This window comes from Theropithecus gelada, chromosome 8 (genome assembly GCF_003255815.1).
Source record: "Theropithecus gelada isolate Dixy chromosome 8, Tgel_1.0, whole genome shotgun sequence".
Lineage (NCBI taxonomy): Eukaryota > Metazoa > Chordata > Mammalia > Primates > Cercopithecidae > Theropithecus > Theropithecus gelada.
The window spans coordinates 54,381,901-54,403,738 of record NC_037676.1 but is presented as its reverse complement, the minus strand read 5'-3'; the positions used below and the strand labels follow the sequence as shown (position 1 = coordinate 54,403,738).

Here is a 21,838-nt window from a genome sequence, read left to right as displayed (position 1 = left end):
TATTTGTAGATAATTAACAATCTTACTTGCAGTAAGTAACAACTTTACTCCTATAACTAATTGCAAAACCCAGAAAAACTTTAAGCTTTCATAATGTTAATGAATGTTTCCAGTTGCAGCTTTAAACTATTTATGCATAAATAAACAAAATGTATAGCTATTAAATATATAACTCTTTAGGTTGACAACAGTTAATTGCAAATAGTTTCTATGGTAGTAGAGCAATGTGAACAGACATATCAAAAAAATGTAACTTGCATGACTTTATTGCTCTTGAAATTAATTCTTGTCCTTATGTGACCTGCCATGTCTGCTATAGAAATCCAAAAGATCATAATTGTTTGATATGAAATGCAAAAAGAATAGTTAAATTGAAAGTTTAACATCATGAAATTCAAAATCCCAAGCGGTATATAAACATTAAAAGAAACTTTGGACGGCTAATCCTAGGAAATGAGTTTTATGGATTGAATTCAACAAGGCTTCAGAAATGGTTCCATCTGCTGCCTAGCAGCTGGTGAAAGGATAAATTTAATTCATTAATTCATTTGGAAAAAAGGATCCAAGTAGTAAAGACTTCATTGCTCATAATGCATATAGGTGAAAACACAAACTGAAATCTGGACCAATTGATCATCCTAGATAATGAGCTGCATTGTCTTTCCTTTTACTGGTAAAGATCTTAGTGATTGAGTCAATGCGGTGTTGATTTTTATGACAATAACCAATCATTCCCAATCATTTCAATGATTTAAAAAAGCCCAGGGAAATTTAAAGTAAATCTCAGTTTTTAATCTGAGGAACTCCAGGCATTAGAAATTATGCACTTCTCATTTTGTGTATGTGTATATGAGAGGCAGTGTGTATACCTATGCTTATAATATATTCATATATATACGTCTATACATACACATATATATTATATACAAATTCTGAATCACTTCAAAGAAATGTTTATATTAAGCAAGGCTTTTCCCATTTGTTGAAATATTCAGGTAAGTACTTAGCACTTAACATTAATATAAGTAAAGTTTTCAAGATTCATATTTCCTCAAAGGTTACACAGTTCAAAAAACACTTATTTTATTTTCTCCTCTTTCCACACTTTAAACTAGTTGCTCCAATCTCCGTTTTTGATCACACCCTGCAGAGTGCTTCAAAATATTAAAAAGTTGTCCATGAAGTAGTCTTCTCCCAACTTCTCTGCCATGCTAATCATTTTGACATAAGGAGGTAAAATCCACAAGACATGAAGAAGATTTCATTGATTGGATTGTACAGGACTTTTTAATATCTTTACTTAAAAAAAATGGGGGTTTAATACCAAGAGTCTTGAACTGTTTAAATTCAATCAGTGTGATAAGGTGTTGGAAAAGTTGATGTTGCTTCATCCTCTTTAGCTTGTAATCATGTTGGTGGATTTTTTTTTAACTGCTGGCATTTTAATGAGAGCCAGGCCTCCCTTAGAAATGTATAGCTCACCTTTCCCAGCCAGGTAAGTATCTCTTGGTGGCCAGTTAATTGATCTATGATAGAGATAAGAATATCCCTGAAAGTAAGGCTGCTTCAGTAGCCAGTGTATATTTTAGCAATTTTTTTTTTTTGGATGGTGATTTCATGAATGGTGTTTTGACTTTTCTTTCTCTGCGGCCCACAGCTCACTGTGGTGGGTTTGTTGGATTTACTATAAAGGTTCTGTTTGCACCCTGTGGGTTGGGTTAAGAATCAGGGTTTATGCATTTACTTGTACTGTGGCATTGTTTATACAGCTTTGGTTTAGTTTTGATCTTTTTTTTTTTTTGCCTTTGAGGCTCTTCCACAGTGTCAGCTGCTGACTGATAGTAGGAAAACGGCCTCGTGGTGTGAATGAAAGGGACCTAGCGGTTGGTAAACAGAGATAAGGAATAAATAGAGCACAGGCAAAAGGAGATAGTTCTGTGGGGGCCCAGATTGCTGCCAGTCTGTTCAAGGGAGATGCAGAGCCTGTCCTTTTCCCAGATTAAATTAGTGTGCGAAATCTCCAGTGACCTCCTCCCCTTCTCCCCACACTCTTTAGCCAAGCTGAACAGCCTCTGCTGTAAAGTATTCATTTTATCCAGGGACAAGCTGGACAATAGAACTCTCCCTGATACTTATGGACAGCTGTCGTCATTCATAGTGCTCTCAGCATTTCATTTTTCATAGGAGTTAAAAGGGTTTTTACCTTGTAACTGAAAGAGGGCATAAATGCAACTTTGCCAGGTCTGAGGCTGCTTGGGTAGGGGGTAGGACTGGGGTGGGGGCAAGGAAGGAGGAAGGAGAAACTGCTCAAGAAAGCAATTCTTTTTTGTTGTGCTAATATGATTAAACTTAACACAGAAATTAAATTTCAAATCTGGGCTCCTTGCTAAGAGAAAATATCTTTGATCTGAAAGTTTCCTAAAATTAAGGTCACCAGTGCAAACCAGACAATTCATCTCCACCTGCTCTATCCTTGTTTGGGCTAAATATGCATGCATTTTATTACCTGCAAATAACCACCAGGAAATATTAAGTCTGTAAGATACCTCAGTATTCTCATATTTTTAAAATTTTTTTAGTGATTTACTGCAAATATATTCAGCATTTGACTGATTAAATAGACCTTCGGCAACCTTGAGGGTCACTGTGTGGAGTATGTACATAGAAAATGCATCAGCCCATTGTACCCTGGCAGCTAATGAGATTGGTCGTTAAGTAAATGACACAAAGCCTACAAAAAAAGCTTAGCAGCTCACTAGAGTATCACAGAGTGTCCCTGCACACCACACAACGACACAAACACTGGACTAACCTAGCCCACCCCTGCTTTATTCTACATCACTGCTTCCCTGATGTCAGCGTGAGAGGCAGAACAAAGGCTAGGAGGCACCGGTAAGTCAGTCTGGCAATTAAGCCCTAGGGAGAAAGTGGAACAGATCTTAGCCTAACCGTGGGGCTGAAAGTCCGTTTCTCGACAAGTAGGTCAGAATGAAGGGATTTTGCTATCACTTCTGGAAATACCGCTTCAGTGATCAGTGTTCTTATTTTGTTGTTATTGTTGTTTTGTTTTGCTGTTTCACAAAAGTTTGTAAATTTAAAAAGTAAGTAAACCCCAAAATGCAAGTGAACTTGAATTTGAGAGGTAGGCTATTTGTTGGAGAAATGGTGCTTTTGCCCATAACTACCATTCAGGTTATTGGTTCAGGTTTGAAAACTTTCAAATGTACGAGGCAACTTTAAATTTAGTTAGTCTTACTGCTTCTGAAAGATAATGGAAACCTGGGGCACGAATGTGAGCAGCGAAGTTCATTCTTGACAATGCAAAATTGCCCAGCCCCTAATATATATTTAATAACATAGAATAACTATTTCCTTCATCAGTGTCTTAAAAACCAACCAATCAAGCACAACAAAACAAGAAAACAAAAGCTCCTCTTTTCCTCTTGTATTTAATTTCTCTTGAATCTGGAAATAGAATCATTACTGTGAATCTGTAATATTGAATAGGATTAGTGGTTATTTGCTTGCTGTACTTGGGAAAAAAATCAAAGCTTCTGACACTGGAGCAGCATTGGCTTGCTGTGTCCCTTGGAAAAATGCGTTTGCAGGATTGAAGTGTAACATTGCAGGATCCTTTTAGAGAAATATGGCAACAGGAAGTTGCCAGAAAGTCTTATTTGCCTTGCTGAAATGTCTGTCTGCCTTAGATTTGTGTATTCAGAGGATGTTTAGTTCAAGAGAGGATGATATTGTTACAAGACATTCAGGTAAATTAAATATTTTATTCTAAGAACTGTCCGCTAAGTGGGTTGTCAGTGGTTTAATAAACTCTGACGGTCTCATCGAAAATATTTAAAAAGTATTGTTAATGTAAGTGTGGTGTTTTAAAATAGATGTGTTCATAATATCAGTATCAGTATTCAATTTTAAAGCCACTGTCATTTAATGTTAGAATGGCATGTCATAATCATCTGTTCATGAATTAAAACTCTGTATAGAAATCAGTTTGCTAACTTTCATTGCTTATACTGAAAAATATTTATTTCTATAAGGATATAGCAGTATTGTGATACTAAATAAATAGCTTATTAGTAGTATTCATGAAAGATTCATAATATAGGTAAATAATACGGTCTGGGTGATCAGAGGTCACATACTTCTTGACCATTTTTTTCATGAAGTACTTTTCCTCTAGTAAATGTGCCCCTAACATTCATTTTGTTTATCTAATTTGTTTAGAACTATATGCGTGTCTGTAGAGAATGTAATATATGTTGTATATTACCAACTCTAAATATTGTTTTAACAATAGCCAGAAATAAGGAGGCAATAAATTTTGTGAAGAAAGTGGTATAATAGTGTCTTTTTAATTTCAAGTAAAATATATGTGGGGAAAATAGATTTTGATTTTACTAAGTTGAGATTTTTCTAATATGTCATATCATCATTATGCCTTTCATGTGATAGAAATCATGGAAAAAGCAAACCATCTAAAAATGGCTACAGTTGCTGCCTAACAAATTTAGTTTAAGGCAGAGTTGTGCAACTAGTTCACTCTTTCAGGCATTATAAATGTATTAGGCTCTCTTTCTGTGATGAATGTTTTATTTTTGAATCTCATGTATTACAATTTTTCTTCTATAGTTGTTAATGTTCCCTCCTGTTAATACAAGAGTGAATGTTTCAGAAAACACGTAATTGTTTTGGCTGGCTGTAAATATTTTACCCCCATCCTTACCGGTACAGCAAAGGGTGTACAAACTTGACTGAAGTTCGTTTAGTTTCATCGCTGTGGATGAAAAGGAGTGGAGCTACTTTTACAGAAATGTAATTGTCATTCTTCAAAACAGAATAGGTCTGTGTTGTCATTAAAATGAGAAGGCCCAGATCATTACTTTTGGTTTATGTAAACTTGTTTCCACCTATATGGGTCTTGCATCTGAAATATATATTTTTTTATTTAAAGAAAATATGCATGGCTTTATCTACTTGACAACTTCCTTCTTTAAAGAAATTTGAGGAACTTATTTTGTGTTGTCAGAAATAAACTTTGTATTACTGAACTTTTATTCTGATTCACTCATTTAACAAATAAATATTAAAACTGCTTAGTTCAGAGGACTGTAGTAGATGCTGTTAGTAATACCTCTTTTCCACCCCTAAGGATCCCCATCTAAGAGGAGCTATAAAATGCTTGCTAGAGAATAAGGCAGTCATCCTAAGTGCATATGAGTGACAAAGTGACAAGAGAATCTACAACACTCCCTTTTCGAGTTCACATATCTGAAACCTGATTCTTCCACTGACTCAGTCTGTGCCCTGGATAAGTTCTCTAACTTTTCTGGGCCTCGGTTTCCTAGTCTGTTAGATGGGAGCAAGAGTGATGGGAGATAAATGTTGCCTTATAACTTATGTGAAAATTAAGTAAGATCATCTACCTAATGCCCCTGGCATATTGTGTTTGGTGTTTTTAACTTTCACTTGCGGTTTGAGGCAGCGAGTGGACGTGCCAATGTCATGTCACACACCGCCTGTGCATTCGCTCGTACCAGTACAGAACTCTTTCTCGTATTTTCACTTCCAGAGCCCCCAATTTTGTGAGTGTCCCTGAAGCATTGTGACAATTCCATTTTATGTGTCTGCGTGCTCATATCAAGACTAAGGTAACATGTTAAAAATTCTAAACATATATTAAGCATACGTGATTAAATTGGCTTATTATGCAGAGTTTTATTAGTAGCTAACAAAAGTATACCTAAAAATTTTATTACTCGTCAACTTAAACTCCCTATAAGCAGAAATATTTAATTTCATTGAATTTAAAAAGGAAACATCTATAACTTAAGTATTTACAGCATAGGTCTTTAACTCTTAAGATTATGGGGTTTTCTTCTTTCTGTTTTTTTTTTTTTTAATTTTTTTGCCCCTTTGGGATTTATTTCGTAAGTTTTTTGGCTTAGATTGTTTCTTTTAATTGATACATTGAATTTGGTTTAAGTTTTCCCTCTTTAAGGATGTTATAATTGAAAAATATTTTACTTTATTTATTTTTATCACCTATGTAAAGAATCTTGAACGCAGTTAATTGCTGAATATTTAATCTTAGGAGATAAAATTCCATTCCAGTGAACTCAAGAGATATCTGAATTTCTTTACAAGTATTTGAATATAGTGTTGTCGAATGTTACATCAAATTTATAAATTTTTAGGCAAAAACTTATTACTCTTTTGGTTTAACTTGTCAGAACATTTGTTCTGATAGGGTTTGATCTATATATTTAAGTTGTAACTTGAAAGAATTTTGTTGCTGAGAATTTCTGATCTCGTATATCTTGTGTCCATAGGTAAATTGCATTGACCTGCAAAAATGTCAATGCCTTTAAAGTTTTATTAGTAACTTATTTATACTATTAAGTGGAGTTAACTACAATATTATAAGAACATTTTAAATCAGACTGTTTTAATTTTTTTGATTTATATAGTGCAACTAACTTTGAAGGTGCTAGAGATATCTGCACTAAATATAGGTTCTCCAGATATTCTTAAATATTATATTTGTTGGTATGCTGGGTGAAATGTATATTAATTGATACTATTCTAATGAAGAGTTACACTTGGTAATTCTATAAAAATATTTCCATTACTATTTTATAAAAAAATAAGAATGAAAATTTTTGTGGTACATTTTCTCTACTCCTTCCAAGATTTGAAAGTAAACAAAGCTAGCTTAACTTAATTCCCTAAATTCTGAGGTTCCTTCATGAAGGAAACATGGCAGAAGGCCAGTGTGTAAACCTCACCACATCCTTTTTTTCAGATGTGTCATATATATATCCAATTTCAATATGAGTGAATTCATGCTTGGCATGAGATAAAACTTAGTTACTCTTACTTATAATGACAGGCAGAAGCAAACTGAAAGGAAATGGTTAATTATTTAAATAGAATAAAGAGTATTTTCATTCCTGGAATGTAGATTAAAGAGAATATGAAAACAAAAAAGTGTTATTGAAAATCTAATTTGTAAAAGAATACCATCAGATAGAAAGATGTGTCCACTGTTTGCTCTTTTGTTTCTATAGTATACTTGGTATGAATTAGAATGAAGGTATTTACCTCTTTTAAATTTTCTTTCAAATATCAAACAATGGTGGAGAATTAGTCTTAACATTTCTATTCTGAAGGGTGAAAATGAGGTGAGGTTGAAATATGTTCATGAGGTAAATGAAATCAGGAAAAGATTGAGGCTGACACTATGACTACTCTAGAAAGGGGCAAAAATTAGAGTACACAACCTACTATCTACGCAGTCCTGGATCTTTTTTGTGTGTGAAAGACACCAGTGTCTACCAAAAGGGTTAAAGAAAATGCATTCTGTTGCATCTGCTTACTAAATCCCTTACTTTAGTAGAAATTCAAATTTTGTAAAGATTATTCGTTTTATTGATGCATATAATTATAATCACAAGCCATCTGCTGGTTTGGCAGGCATGGTTAAAATTCTCTAACTCTCATAACCTTTCAAGTACAGTGCCCTTGGGACTCTATTTCACTTTTATATTTTGGAAAACATGTAGGGACAAATAAGGGCGGTCATCTGCAGAGTGTCAGACCTGGGGAAATGGAAGAATGGGGATAGGAGTGGATGCTGTGGTTATTTTAATGGTAGAGGAAGTTATTTCCTGTTTTCTTTTTTTTGCTTCTGACTTCATGAAGGATTATCCTAGTTTCTATGATGTATTTGGGAATTTTTTTTGCTAGGGATTATAGCTCTGTCATTTCATTCCTGAAAAGCAGCTTCCAACTCTAAACAAAATGAGCAAACAAGAAAACTCTTCCAGATATTGCTTACATTGGTTTTCACAGGTAAATTAGATATATTTCACTTAGACTTTCAGAACTAATAGAATATCCCACTGGTATTTATTTTTCTGAAATACTCACATTCAGTTGAAGACCCTTCCAGCTTTTGATTTCAGATTGTAGAACAGCTACAGCTGATGATACAGACCTTTTGGTTTAAAGGTCAAATTTCCAAGCATTTTTATCTTGGTATAAATCATGTACTGACCAGGTTTCCCATTCAGTCTCATCATGGCCCGTCTTTGCTACTGTAAACATTTGAAGTTTGGTGAAGTTCCATAACCGATGCCCTACTTCCTTGGGAATGTTTCTTCCATAATCAAATCTTATCAGCTGGAGGATCCAAGGGTCAGGTTTTGCATATTAGGGTTAGCACACAGGCCATTATCACAGGGACTGCAAGTAAGCTGAGGGGAATTGAAGAAGCCATAGGATCCAGGGCTACCTGACTTTGTCAAATAATGGAAACATGCATATGCACAGTGCTCTCTCTCTCTGTCTCTCTCTTTCTCTCTTTCACACCCACTCCCTGCCACCCTATGGAAAATCATTGACTGAAGAAATATGTCTTAGGGTTTGGTAAATGAGAAAAAGAACTTTTGGTACCAACATTGTACATATAATTTGTTCAGAACAATGGTGATATATGTGACAATAATTATAATAATTATCCTTAACATTTGTGAAGTGCTTACACTGTGCCAGGCATTGTGTCAAGTTCTTTAGATGCATTATGTAATTTAATGCTCATAATAATTCCATTAGTATCCTATTTTTACAAATGAAGCAACTGACTGGAGATGTGAAGATGCCCTTCCTTATGTCACCAGCCTTGAACCCAGATTGAGCCCAAATCTGACTGTTCCCCACACCCTTTCCCTTAATCTCTCCTTAGGATACAGTGTCTCTGGGAACAGAATAGAGAGGAAAAATCTGTGACAGCAATATAGTGTCAAATGATGCTGAGTCCCAAGTACACCTGGGTTCCAGTCATAGTTAAATATCATTAAGTAGTTGAATGATCCTGATGAAGTGACTTGACAAGTTGCTTTATTTTTCTTATTAATAAGATCTGTCACATTAAGGGTCATGCTAGGGGACCCCTGGAGCCCTTTACATCCCCCAAATTCTATAACTCCATGAACTTTTTAAAATTTAAAACATCCTATGAATTTGAAAAATAATTCAAAGACTGCAGAAGCACTCATTATACCTCTGTAAGACATGTATATTTAGCACAACAATTAACCTTGATATCAGAAGTAGCCTGTTCTGAGAATCACAGGAGCTTCAGCTCTGATGCTACACATTAGATCCAAAGTTCAACATTTGGCCAAATAGCCAGAAATCTTAGCTCTGTGAATATAAACATAGATACATAGAAACATCTGGTAATTGAATTCTTCCTCTGAGTATTTTAGTGTCAAGCAGAAAATATTTTTGTCCAATAATAATAATAATAACACTGACATAGAGCCAACCACTCTTCTCAGTATATATTTTTTTGAGGCGGAGTCTCACTATTGTTGCCCTGGCTGGAGTGCAATGGCGTGATCTCGGCTCATTACAAACTCTGCCTCCGGGATTCAAATAAATCTGCCTCAGCCTCCCTCTCGAGTAGCTGGGATTACAGGTGCCTGCCACCACCCCCAGCTAATTTTTGTATTTTTAGTAGAGGTTTCTATTAAACCTCTACTAAATCATGGGGTTTTGCCATGTTGCCCAGGCTGGTCTTGAACTGCTGACCTCAAATGATCAGCCTGCCTCGGCTCCGCAAACTGCTGGGATTACAGGCATGAGCCACAGTGCCTGGCTACCTAAGTACTTTATATTAATTAATTCTTTTTATTCTCACAATGTCACCAAAGCAACAGTCTATAAGATAAGGTCGGCTAGCATCCCCTGTTTATCATGGAGAAAACTGCACCATGGAGAGCCATGCAATTTGTCCGTGATGCCGGGGCTGCTTGGTCAGAGACTGGATTCAACCTCAGGCACCATAGCCCCCAGAGTGGGTGTGCAGCCACCCAACAGTCTGCCTCTGTGCTTTTACTCTATGGGCTTGTCACTAAGATTGCACTTGAAAGAAGGCTCAATTGCTTTAAAAAATATTTGAAAAGATAGATTACAGGTTGCTAATATGTTTAGACACACTGTAATATTTATTTTGTATTTTAGATCTTAATTAGGCAGTTACTGTTACAATGCTTGTATAGTTTCCTTAACTTATTATAGATTAATCTGCAAGCATTTTTTAGTCTTTTGAAAAATGCCATGTTGAAAGTGTACTAATAAGTAAAAAGAGTCAAGTTATTGAGGGTTGACAAAAATCACTTAGAAGAGAAACTGTATTTAAAATCATTTTATTCTTCTCAGTACCTAGCGGAGAAACTTTAACATATTGAGAAATGTGTACATGTTTGCTTTTATAAAAGAAAGCATGTAGAAATGAAGAATTTCCCCAGTTTTGTGCCTCTAATGGAAAAAAAAGAAGGAAGAGTTTCAATTACATTATTATAGTTCCTCCTAGGTAGATGTCACATCATGTTCACAGGAGATTAAGATATTTTATTCCAGCTGAATATGATTTAGAATGATGTTTGTATTTTTCATGTACTAAAGTTTCCAAGACAATGAAGTCAAAAACGTTAACTATCAGAACTAGAAAATTGTGAGCAAGTTATTTAGGTTCTGTGCAATCAGTTGACTAAGAAATATTTACAGGCCTAAAAGTATCAGAGGTGTAGACAGTGAATATGAGCCACAGCATCTGCCCCTAATAACCTTATGAGCCACAGTAGAAGAAAGTGATATGTAGGCAAAGCTGCCAACCTTGTCTGGGTTTTTGTTCACATGCTAGGACAGACTTGCACAGCACCCTCTACAAAGACAGAATAGGCTGTGGCCACATCCAGTTTCACTATATTACTCAGCCTTAATGTATGTGGGGCCAGAGCATCTTCACCAGGCGTGGCCAATTCTATTTTCCTCTAAAAAATTAAGTTCTGTCTTAAAGAATAGAAGGACCACCTTTGTTTAAAGGTAGCATCAAGGAAGATTTTATAGAAGAGGCATTTAAGGAGTCTTGAATCCATCCATTCAACAAACATATTGAACATTGACTAGTTTCCAGCAACTGAATCAAGAAGTGAGAATGCAGACATAAGTACTCAAGGAACTTATTCCAATGCAGGTGACAGGAGCAAATGGCAATCACAGTACAGTAGGACCTGTCCTATGCAAGAGGCAAGCCCAGGACATATATTTGAAAACTGGTAAAGACTCATAAATGACAGGTATCTGGCTTGGATTACCAGATGAATGGTTAGCCAAGATAGGAGATTCGGAAGGAAGAGGTTGTTTAGAGGGAAAAGTAATGGGTCCTTTCTTGTACATATTGAATGAGAGACAACCGGGTGGTGACATTGAATGTACAGTTGATTAGTGGATCTGAAATTCAGGAGTGAGACCTGGGATGAAGAGATACACTTTTGGATGTGGTTTCCAAGGAGAATATATAGAGTGAGACATAAACCAGAGACATAAATGGCTTATTTAGGAAAAGACTGAGCAATCATGTGAGTTGCTCTGAAAATAGACTGATCCGGCACCATTAGATGTGCCAGATAGCAGTCCATGAGTTGTGTAGTGAAAGCAAGGTAAGAAAAGAAAGGAAGCCTCTGGCACTATTAAGAATTTTGACCCTGAAAAACAGAGATAGTAATATATAAAGAATAAATGTGTTTCTATGCCAAGGAGAAAGAACCAGGAGAGATAAGAAGACAGAAAAGTTTTCAGATACAGAAGAAAGAAAAAGTAGATGAAGTAGGAAACAAATGTAAAGTGAGCCCAGTAAAGAACCCATCCTTAGAAAGGAGAGGATCTCTTTTCTTCCTCTAAAACCAGAAGAAAGGAGGAATGCACACAGATTAAGACACCTGTATAAGCCTACAGATGAGATGTTAAGATTATTCAGAATTAATAGTCTCAAAATTTTCTGTAAAATGAGGTAGCAAAATTCTGTAGACTCAGTGTGAAACAGTTTTAAACTACAAGTTCCTTTAACATGTTAGTCTTTGTTAATTATTATATTTACATAGTATAATTAAAAAGAAAACATTCTATCTAACACTTAAGTTTTATATTATCATACATCAATTATATATAATTGATATTGACATAGAAACTTAGAAAACTAAAAAACTAATGAGAACCAGAAAAGCTAGCGATTTTTCTCTTGGATTTGAAACAGTCTTAAACAATTCATGCAATTAGAAAGGCTAAAGGGAAAGTGGAGGCTGGGCTTGGTGGCTCACGCCTGTAATTACAGCACTTTGGGAGGCCGAGGTGGGTGGATCGCTTGAGCCCAGGAGTTCGAGACTAGCCTGGACAAAATGACAAAACTCTGTCTCTACAAAAAATACAAAAATTAGCCAAGTGTGGTGGCCTGTGCTTGTGGTCCCAGCTAGTCAGGAGGCTGAGGTGGGAGGATTGCTTGAGCCAGGGAGGTCAAGGCTGCAGTGAGCCATGAGCATGACACTGCACTCCAGTCTGGGTGAGAGAGTGAGATCCTGTCTCAAAAAAGGAGATTGGGGTTGGGAAATGGAAACTGTTCTCCCCATCTGGGGTCCTATAGAGAAAAAGTAGGAGGCGTGAGAGAAGGAAGAGCTTGCCTTCTCTAATAGAGACCCCATGTTGGGGAGTTGAAAGTCATGCGTTTGGATCATAGCAGGCAGCTGATACACATCTGTTCTTAATTTGTGGGGTGGTTTTTTTTTTTTTGCTTTTTCTTTTTATAATGGAGTTAGAACTTCAACTGCTTGCATTCTCTTCACCTTTACCACCTCCACCCCATCTAGGCTCATCTTCTCATACCCAGTTGACTGCCATGGTCCAAAAACTGATTTCCCTGTGTGATGCCAGCGCTCAAAGCTGTCCAAGAACTGCCTATCATTCTTAAAATAGCATGCAGGCATCTTACTGTGGTCTCTGTGTTTCCACCTGTTTTCTTAACAGCTTTCTTGAGATATAATTCACATATCATACAATTTACCCATTTCAAGTGTACAGTTTAATGGTTTTTAGTATATTCAGAGTTTTGCATTCATCATCATGGTCAATTTTAGAACATTTTTATTTTCCAAAAAAGAAACTCTGCACCCCTTATCTCTCACCTTCCAAAGGGAAGATGCAACATAGTCCTCCCAGCCCTGCGCAACAACTCATCTACTTTATGTCTCTGTAGATTTGCCTATTCTGGGCATTTCATATAAATGGAGTCACATAATATGTGATCTTTTTGCCTGGCTTCTTTCACTTGGCATGTTTTCAAGGCTCATCCATGTTTCGGCATATATAACTACTTCATTCCTTTTATCGGTATAGATATAGGAGGTACAAGTGCAGTTTTGTTACATGGATATATTGCACAGTGGTGAAGTCTGAGTTTTTAATGTCACCATCATCCAAATAAGGTACATTATACCTATTAAGTAATTTTTCATCCCTCACCCTCCTCCCACCTCCCACCCTTCCGAGTCTCCTATGTCTATTATTCAACTTTCTATGTCCATGTTCATACATTGTTCCTATTTATTAGTGAGAACATGTGGTATTTGACTTTCTGTTTCCAACTTACTTTCCTTAAAGTAATGGCATCTAGTTCCATTCATTTTGCTACAAAGGACATGGTTTCACTCTTTTCTGTGGTTGAGTAGTATTCCATGGTGTATACATGTATATGCACATGCGTGTTTAAGCCACATTTTCTTCATCCAGTCATCCGTTGATGGACAATTAGGTGGATTTCATGTCTTTGCTATTGTGACTAATGCTACAACAAACATACATGTTCAGGTATCTTTTTGGTGTAATAATTTTTTTCCTTTGGGTAGATACCAGTGGTGGTATTCCTGGATTGAATGATAGTTCTGTTTTTAGTTCTTTGAGAGATGTCTTTACTGTTTTCTATAGAGGTTGCACTAATTTAGTACTTCATTCCTTTTTATCGCTGAATAATATTCCACTGATTGGATGTACCACCTCTTGTGTTCCTTTAATTGGTTGATAGACATTTGGATTGTTTCCAATTTTTGGTTACCGTGAATAATGCTGTTATGAATATTTGTGTACAATTTCTCAAGTAGACACATGTCTTCATTCTTCTTGGGTATGTACCTAGAAGTCAATTGTTGGATTATATAGTAACTCTATGTTTAACCATTTGAGAAATTGCCAGCTATTTTTCAATGTTGCTGAACATTTTACATTTCTACTAGCAACATGTGAAGGCTGGATTTCTTTGCATCCTCTTCGACACTTGCTATTGTCAGTCTTTTTTATTTTCACCGTCTTAATGGGTTCACAGTGGTATCTCATCGTGATTTTAATTTGCATTTCCTTAATGACTAATGATGTTGAACATCTTTTCATGTGCTTAGTGGTCATTCTTTGTAGAAACGTGTATTCAAGTCCTTTGCCCATTTTTGATTGGGTTGTCTTTTTATTATTGAGCTGTAATGGTTTTTTATTTATTCTAGGTACAAGGGCTTTAACTGTTTACACTATGGCACATGGTTCTTGCATCCTTTCTTCAGTCAGCAAAGGTCATTCCTGCCTCAATGTGAAATAGCCCATCCTCTAGCCTACATTATTGTCCCATTGCATTTATCACTGCTTTCAACTGCATTGAATATTTATTGTTTCCTTGTTTTTGAGTTTGGCTCCCACACTGAAATATAATATCTGTGTTATCCATCCCTTCATCTCCATCACCCATCTTGTGATGATGATAGATTGTTTTGATCTAACAAATGGGCTTTAGTGCAAGAGTCCAATCCCAGTGCTACTCCTCAGGAGCTATGTGGCCCCAGGCAAGCACTGAGATGCTCTGCATTTCAATCTCCTAACTTTAAAGATGGAAATAATTAATAGTTCCTGATTCATACATTTGTTATGCAGATTGAGTTAATATACATAAAGCATTTATAATAGTATCTAGTGTAAAGAAATAATAGAATAATAGAAAAAAATGAATATTTTTTAATGAATGCTTAACGAATTATCCTACTAACTCCATGTTCTCTTGAAGAAAATGAGCTGCTTAATCCTCAGAGATGTAATTACTCTCATCAACACAAGTCCTCGCCATGCCCACATTGGGGCATTCATTGTGGACCACATACCTGTGGGCTTTGCCTAGGGACTGATCTCTTTTTGGATCATGGCATTTTACTGAATGTCCACTGTGTACCATGCTTTTATCCGTGTCATCTCATGCGATCCTTGCAGTTCTAGAGGGAGGATCTGTTTGTCCCTTTTAACAGATGAGGAACCTGATGGTGAGGGAGGTAACTGCAGTTCTGAAATCACAGAACAGCAGAGTTAGGATTCGAACGTAGGTTGGTGTTACTTGAGAGACAGAGTGTGTCACCGTTCTAACTCTGCTGAATCAGACAGTGCTCACAGTCTCCAATCATCCGTAAAGTATTTCCCAGGTCATTTATTGCTGTCCTCCCCAGCATACCAGGTTTATGATTTTTACTGTATTTCAGTGTTCCCATTATCTTAGCTTTTTTGACTAGTATTCCAATAGTCTATCCAGTCTATCTCCTGTCTAATTCAGCACAAAAACTCACATTCCCTAAAAGACCACCCTATCATTGTGGGTCTTTCTATGATTTTCTCAAAGAAAGATGTTCAGGTATCTTGCTTTCACTGCCATCTTAGCTAGAGCTACACAGCAGAAAGAATGTTGGCATCAGATATCGTTGCTTTTTTTTTTTTTTTTTTTGAAAGGGAGTCTCACTCTGTTGCCCAGGCTGGAGTGCAGTGGCGCCATTTCGGCTCACTGCAACCTCCACCTCCTGAGTTCAAGCGATTCTCCTGCCTCAGCCTCTCAAGTAGCTGGGATTACAGGCACCTGCCATCGTGCGCAGCTAATTTTTATATTTTTAGTAGACATAGGGTTTCACCATGTTGGCTAGGTTGCTCTTGAACTCCTGAACTCAAGAGATCCACCCGCCTTGGCCTCCCAAGGTGTTAGGATTACAGACGTGAGCCACTGCGTTCAGCCTAGATATAGTTCTGAATACTAGCTCGTACTAAAAGAGTGACTTAAGTTTGCTCAGCTTAAATTGGGAATAATAATGTGAACCTCCTTAGATTGTGGTGAGATTTAAATACCATAACTATGCAATGCCTAGTCCAATGCCTTCGTCAGTGGTAATGTATAGTGACTACAGCAATTGCTGGAAGCCTCCTCTGATTCATGCTTACTTGTTGCCTCCTTTAGACCATTTTAAAGCATCATCTGCTATTTTCTACTTCCCACCACTGCCACTATTTAATCCAAGATCAGTATGTTGCTTAGCATATTCATTTATATTGTCATGATAAATAATATTTTATTTCTTCTATTTTCTTTTTATTTATTGCCTGGTATTTTCAGAACTACCCAGTTTAGTTTAGTATTTTCTTTCGGCATTTTTAATATGCCAGTCACTCCTTTAATTGTAGCGTATGATTGATCTGGCAGTGGCGGTCCTTCAGTGTTAATATCCGCTCCCCCTGCACCAAAGCTGATAGTTGTTCTTATGTCGAAGATACAGCAATACTGCATAGGCTTTTTATCCATTTGTATTTTCTTAATTTGTAAAACTAATCTCAACTTATGAGTAAACTGTTCATAAGATTATTTCCTACTTCACTAGTTTTGAGATATAACAAATAATACAGAATTACCTGGTTTAAGCTTCACATGTATGAGTCTTACAAATGAATTGGAACTGCATGTTTTCACCAGCATCACTTTTTGCTACAGGCTGTGGATATTTACTGTTTTATCTCTAAATATTTGGTCCATAGTTTTCCTAAAATTCAAATCACAGGGTCAGGGGCGTCATCATACTTCCCTTTTTTCTTAATACAACACTTCGTCAGCTGGTTCTCATGTGAATAGGCCATGCCCTCAGGAGCACCTTGCTTACAAAGGAGAAGCAGAGAGAAGAGCCCCCTTGCCCTTCCTGTAGGAGCTTCCAGTCTGAAGCTGACCATGAGCTCTGAATCAGGACTCCTCTGTGGGTTAGGGGCTACCATAGGAGCAGGTGTGGTTTCCTGTGGGAACCCAGAGACCAGGTGTGGGGCAGGAGAAGTTCAGGAGATGAACTCTAGTTCATCTAGTTTACCACAAGGCAAGAATTTCCTTTAAGGAACATTCTTTTTTTATTTTTATGTATTTTTTAAGTGGCATTCATCTGTGTCATTTTTTTTTATTAATGCTTATTGCTTTTAAAACTTTTTATTTCCATAGGTTTTTGGGGAACAGGTGATATTTGGTTACATGAGTAAATTCTTTAGTGGTGATTCGTGAGATTTTGGTGCACCCATCACCCAAGCAGTATACACTGAACCCAATTTGTAGTCTTTTATTCCTCACCCTCTTCCCACCCTTTCTCCCAAGTCCCTAAAGTCCATTATATCATTCTTATGCCTTTGCATCCTTGTACCTTAGTTCTCACTTATGAGTGAGAACATACAATGTTTGGTTTTCCATTCCTGAGTTACTTCACTTAGACTAATGGTCTCCAATCCCATCCAGGTTGCTGAGAATGCCATTAATTCATTCCTTTTTATGGCTGTGTAGTATTCTGTCTCACACACACACACACACACACACACACACACACACACACACACACAGTTTCTTTATCCAGTTGTTGATTGATGGACATTTGGCTTGGTTTCACATTTTTTTGCAATTGCAAATTGTGCTGCTGCAAACATGCGTGTGCAAGTATCTTTTTGGTATAATGACTTTTTTCCTCTGGGTAGATACGCAGTAGTGGGGTTGCTGGATCAAACAGTAGTTCTGGCAGGGCCTGGTGGCTCATGCCAGCACTTTGGGAGGCCGAGGCGGATGGATTACGAGGTCAGGAGTTCAGACCAGCCTGGTCAAGATGGTGAAACCCTGTCTCTACTGAAAATACAAAAAATCAGGGCGTGGTGGCAGGCATCTGTAATCCTAGCTACTCAGGAGGCTGAGGTAGGAGAATCACTTGAACCTGGGGGGCAGAGGTTGCAGTGAGCCGAGTTTGGTAGTTCTACTTTTAGTTCTTTAAGAAATCTCCACACTGTTTTCCTTAGTGGTTGTCATTCACTTTGAAAGCACCTTGTATAAATTAGATCTTTAAAGGCTGGTATTCTGTTGTTCTTCTAAGGCATTTTTTGGGAATGCCTGTGCATGCTTTTTTTTTGGAAAAATTTAACATAGCCAAAAAATAAATAATCTGTTACCTTGGACAGAAAACCAAGAAGGACTGGACATAGAGTCAGGGAACAGAATGGTGGTTACCAGAGGTTGGGGTAGTAGGGATTGGGGAGATGTTGGTCAAAGGTGCAATGTTTCAGTTAGGCAAGAGAAATCAATGATAAATATTTGAGGTGATGGATGTGCAAATTAGCTTGATTCAATGATTCTGCATTCTACATACACATCACTTTGTATTCCATAAACATATAGTTATAATGTGTCAATATCCAATAACAAATTCGATTAAATTTAATTTACTTAAAAAAGAAAACCAAAAAGGTCAGATTCCCTCAGTAATTTGCCACAGCTAATGAGACACTGTGATCTAGAGAGAAGCCAATTGGCTGGTGAAAGCCAATGAAAATAATGACTTAAATTAGATAAGCATTGGACAAAACGCCTGACATAAACTGTACTGACCTCTCATTGGTCATGGAAGACAACTATCAATCAGATGTTCAAATAACTAGAGGCACTTATTTCATCTGAATCATTGTAACTCTTGAAAGCCATCCAAGGAGAGAGGGATCAACTAGGATCTTGACATTCACACCATGACAACAGGCTCACACCATGACAACAGAATGTATGTCCATCCTAGATCTGTAGGATTAGGAATTCTTCTTCACTCAAACTACACATCCTGATGTTTGTACTCCTAGGGTGGAGTTTTTGTCAAACTTATCAGATTGTTCTCCCATGTTATCAAGAAATAAATTTGGCCTCCACATCTGCAGGGAGATTTTTATTTTATTATCTCTTTGATTTATGCAACAGAAATAGATTCACTATTGGAGTGGCATTCACTATACACCCCTCTCCACTCACTGAGGACTCCACTGGTTTATACAAACATTCTCCAAAAGAATAGGTGCTTAATGAAGATTTGAGTACATAAATTAATGAATTAATTAAATAATAGTGTTCTATACCAAGAGGGTTAGTTACACTGCTATTAATCACATTTTTTAATTTGTGATATTATCCTCTTGTATTTAGATGAGACTGATTTTTAAAGTAGCTTTTTAAAATAAATATCTGTGGAACAGCAAAAACAAGTAGGTGGCAGTGAGAATTCAGAGGGGGCACTGATTCTTTTAAAATCTTTCTCATGTGCTTACATTCTCTCAGCTTTACTGGAGAACTAGTTGATAAGTTCATGTTTAGAACACTAACTAGTCCTTTATGAACTGAGCAGATCACTGCCAAAGCACCTAACTTCTGCTTGGTGAATGACTTGCTGTTTAGAGAAGCACCCTCCACCTCTTTATTAAAAAATATTCAGCAGATGTTTTATTCTATAATTTATCTTATTATTGCCTTCTTCCTGAAATATGTATTCCTGTGAACAATATTGCAAAATACCCTTGTAACAGCTTTATCACAGAGATATTTACGTGAACAGCAATGCAAATATATTTTTAGTATTAGACTAAAATGTTTCCATCCTCCAAGAAGTTTTCAGGATAATGTGTTCTTCAAAATAGCAATGATCAACAAAGAACACCTCATATACCACTATATATAAGAAACACGCTGCACCATTTGGAAAGTAAGTCAGAATTTACTAGGGCTGATAAAAATATTGAATGTCTCAAGGAAATTTGCATCTTTGTTTGACATTTAAATTTGTTTTTATAATATAATTTGTAATTAATTCATTCCCATATTTTATTTGCTTTTGGCAAGTTTAAATATTGTGCAAACTCTTAGATTTGTAATTTGTGAGCTTATATTTGATAATGACACCTTGAATGAAGAAGTACATAATTGCCGTTTCTTTCTTGACATGAATGGCTTCATCTGAAGGGAAGATCAAGTTCAATAAGCTATAAAGTGGATCTGAGAATGTATTTCAATGATGGGCCAGAACATTCACTTTTTATCTGTTCCTTTCTATCGTAGAGTATTAAAACCAGAGCAAATAAATAGCTCAAAAATAAAGTGGAAGCACTTCTGCTCTATGTGGGTATATTTAGCTTTTGGGGGTTGGGATTCTTCAACACATTTAATATTGAATACCTGAGAAGTAGTTTTCAAAGTATGGTCTGCAAACTTATCAACACCAACATCATCTGGGAACTTAGAAATGCGCATTCTCATGTCCCACCACGGATCTACGGAATGCATAGCCTGGGCTTTCACAAGCCCTCCAGGAGATTCTGATGTCGTTGAGGTTCCACAGCCACTGCTCTGACACTTTGCTGTTCAGTGCAGTCCATGGAGCAGCAGGAGCACCTGGACCCTTGTGAGAACCTTAGAGTGTTGGCACCAGAACGTGCCACTTAAGAAGCCACCCGGCTGGGCACTGCAGCTCACGCCTGTAATCCCAGCACTTTGGGAGGCTGAGGCGGGGGGATCACGAGGTCAAGAGATCAAGACCATCCTGGCCAACATGATGAAACCCCGTTTCTACTAAAAATACAAAAATTCACTGGGCGTGGTGGCATGCACCTGTAGTCCCCGCTACTCCTGTGGCTGAGGCAGAAGAATTGCTTGAACCCGGGAGGCGGAGGTTGTGGTGAGCCGAGATCATGCCACTGCACTCCAGCCTGGCCACAGAGCAAGACTCCATCAAAAAAAAAAAAAAAAAAAAAAAAAAAAAAAAAAAAAAAAAAAAAGCCGCCCAGGTGATTCTGATGCATATTAACGTCCGAGAGCCACTGTTCTAAAATTTTAAGACTTAGAGTGAGGAACTTACCAGTGAGAGGGTATCCTTTACTCAGAGGCATTCTGGAAGCTAGGAAAGTGGAACTCAGTGTATGCTTACTGTTTGGACATCCCTCTCAGTTACCTCTGGAATTAAAAGGAGGTAAGTTTAAGTGATGCTTAAACTTCTGGTTGCCACGATAAAAAATATATAAGGGCCCACTGTGTCTGCATTATGGGATGGAAAGCAGAGCCACTATATGAAAGAGCTATTATCTGGGTAATAAATTGTATATATATACACACATACACATACATATATATAATTTCCCACAGCGATCTAGACATATTAGGTCAAAACATAGCTTTCAAGTCCAACTTTTTTTTTTTGTGGAACTTGCAATTTTCTAATTCACTTTTCATGTACAAGCAATGCTAAGATATTTTGGGGATCTTTTTCTCTTAGGTTGTTTTTTACCTTGAATCTAATTTTCTGCAGTATGAATTTTTCCAGAAGTCTTTTTACTAGTGGTAGAAGTTGCAAACTTTTGAGGCTATCCTTCCATCCTATAGGGTGATTGTTCTGGTGTCAAGGCATCAGTGAGACAAAGCTTTCTGTGGAGATGGTGAAGTTCGCCTCTTTCCAAGGGTTCGGCACTATTTTATATCTACTAGTGGTGAACCCAGGGATCTGGGAGGAAGAACAGTAGCTGACCAAGTACAACCTTCTTTGTAAAAATATTTTTAGCGTGGAGACACATGAGAATTAAAGGATTTTTTAAAACATCCTTTTGAAGTCTTTACACAACATGCCCCCACCCCGTATGTAAATGGGACTGTCACTCCTGTGTTTGTCCACAGCTAGAGTTCCAGATGAACCAGTGTAGTGTGCAATGACAGGAACAGCTGACTCATTAGTAGAGAGCAGTGAAAGGTAATTAACCCTGGGAAAAGTACAGCTGCCGTGCGGGCTGTTCCTTTCTGTAGGATCTGATTAGAAATTAGTGTTAAACCACT

General features: G+C 37.0%; 1 protein-coding gene and 1 long non-coding RNA gene across 49 annotated transcripts in view; both read left to right on the top strand.

The window, feature by feature from the left end:
• ST18 (ST18, C2H2C-type zinc finger) overlaps nucleotides 1-21,838 on the top strand; it is a 306,347-nt gene that overhangs the window by 164,450 nt on the left and 120,059 nt on the right. For 18 of the 47 annotated variants that reach the window (XM_025393497.1, XM_025393496.1, XM_025393487.1 and 15 more), the window contains one exon: nucleotides 5,585-5,663. The exons of 19 other annotated variants lie outside the window; for them this stretch is intronic. The gene's annotated coding sequence lies outside the window, so the exon portion shown is untranslated. Of the gene's footprint in view, nucleotides 1-2,752; nucleotides 2,893-3,601; nucleotides 3,768-5,584; nucleotides 5,664-21,838 lie in introns of those variants that run through there. 10 more of the 47 variants (XM_025393513.1, XM_025393483.1, XM_025393531.1 and 7 more) reach the window with 3 other exon arrangements.
• The window catches only part of LOC112630361, a 236,596-nt gene that overhangs the window by 164,384 nt on the left and 50,374 nt on the right, over nucleotides 1-21,838 (top strand). Inside the window, exon 3 of one of the 2 annotated variants that reach the window (XR_003120853.1) lies at nucleotides 5,585-5,663. The exons of the other annotated variant lie outside the window; for it this stretch is intronic. This is a non-coding gene — a long non-coding RNA (uncharacterized LOC112630361). The remainder of the gene's footprint in view (nucleotides 1-5,584; nucleotides 5,664-21,838) is intronic. 2 annotated transcript variants of the gene reach the window in all.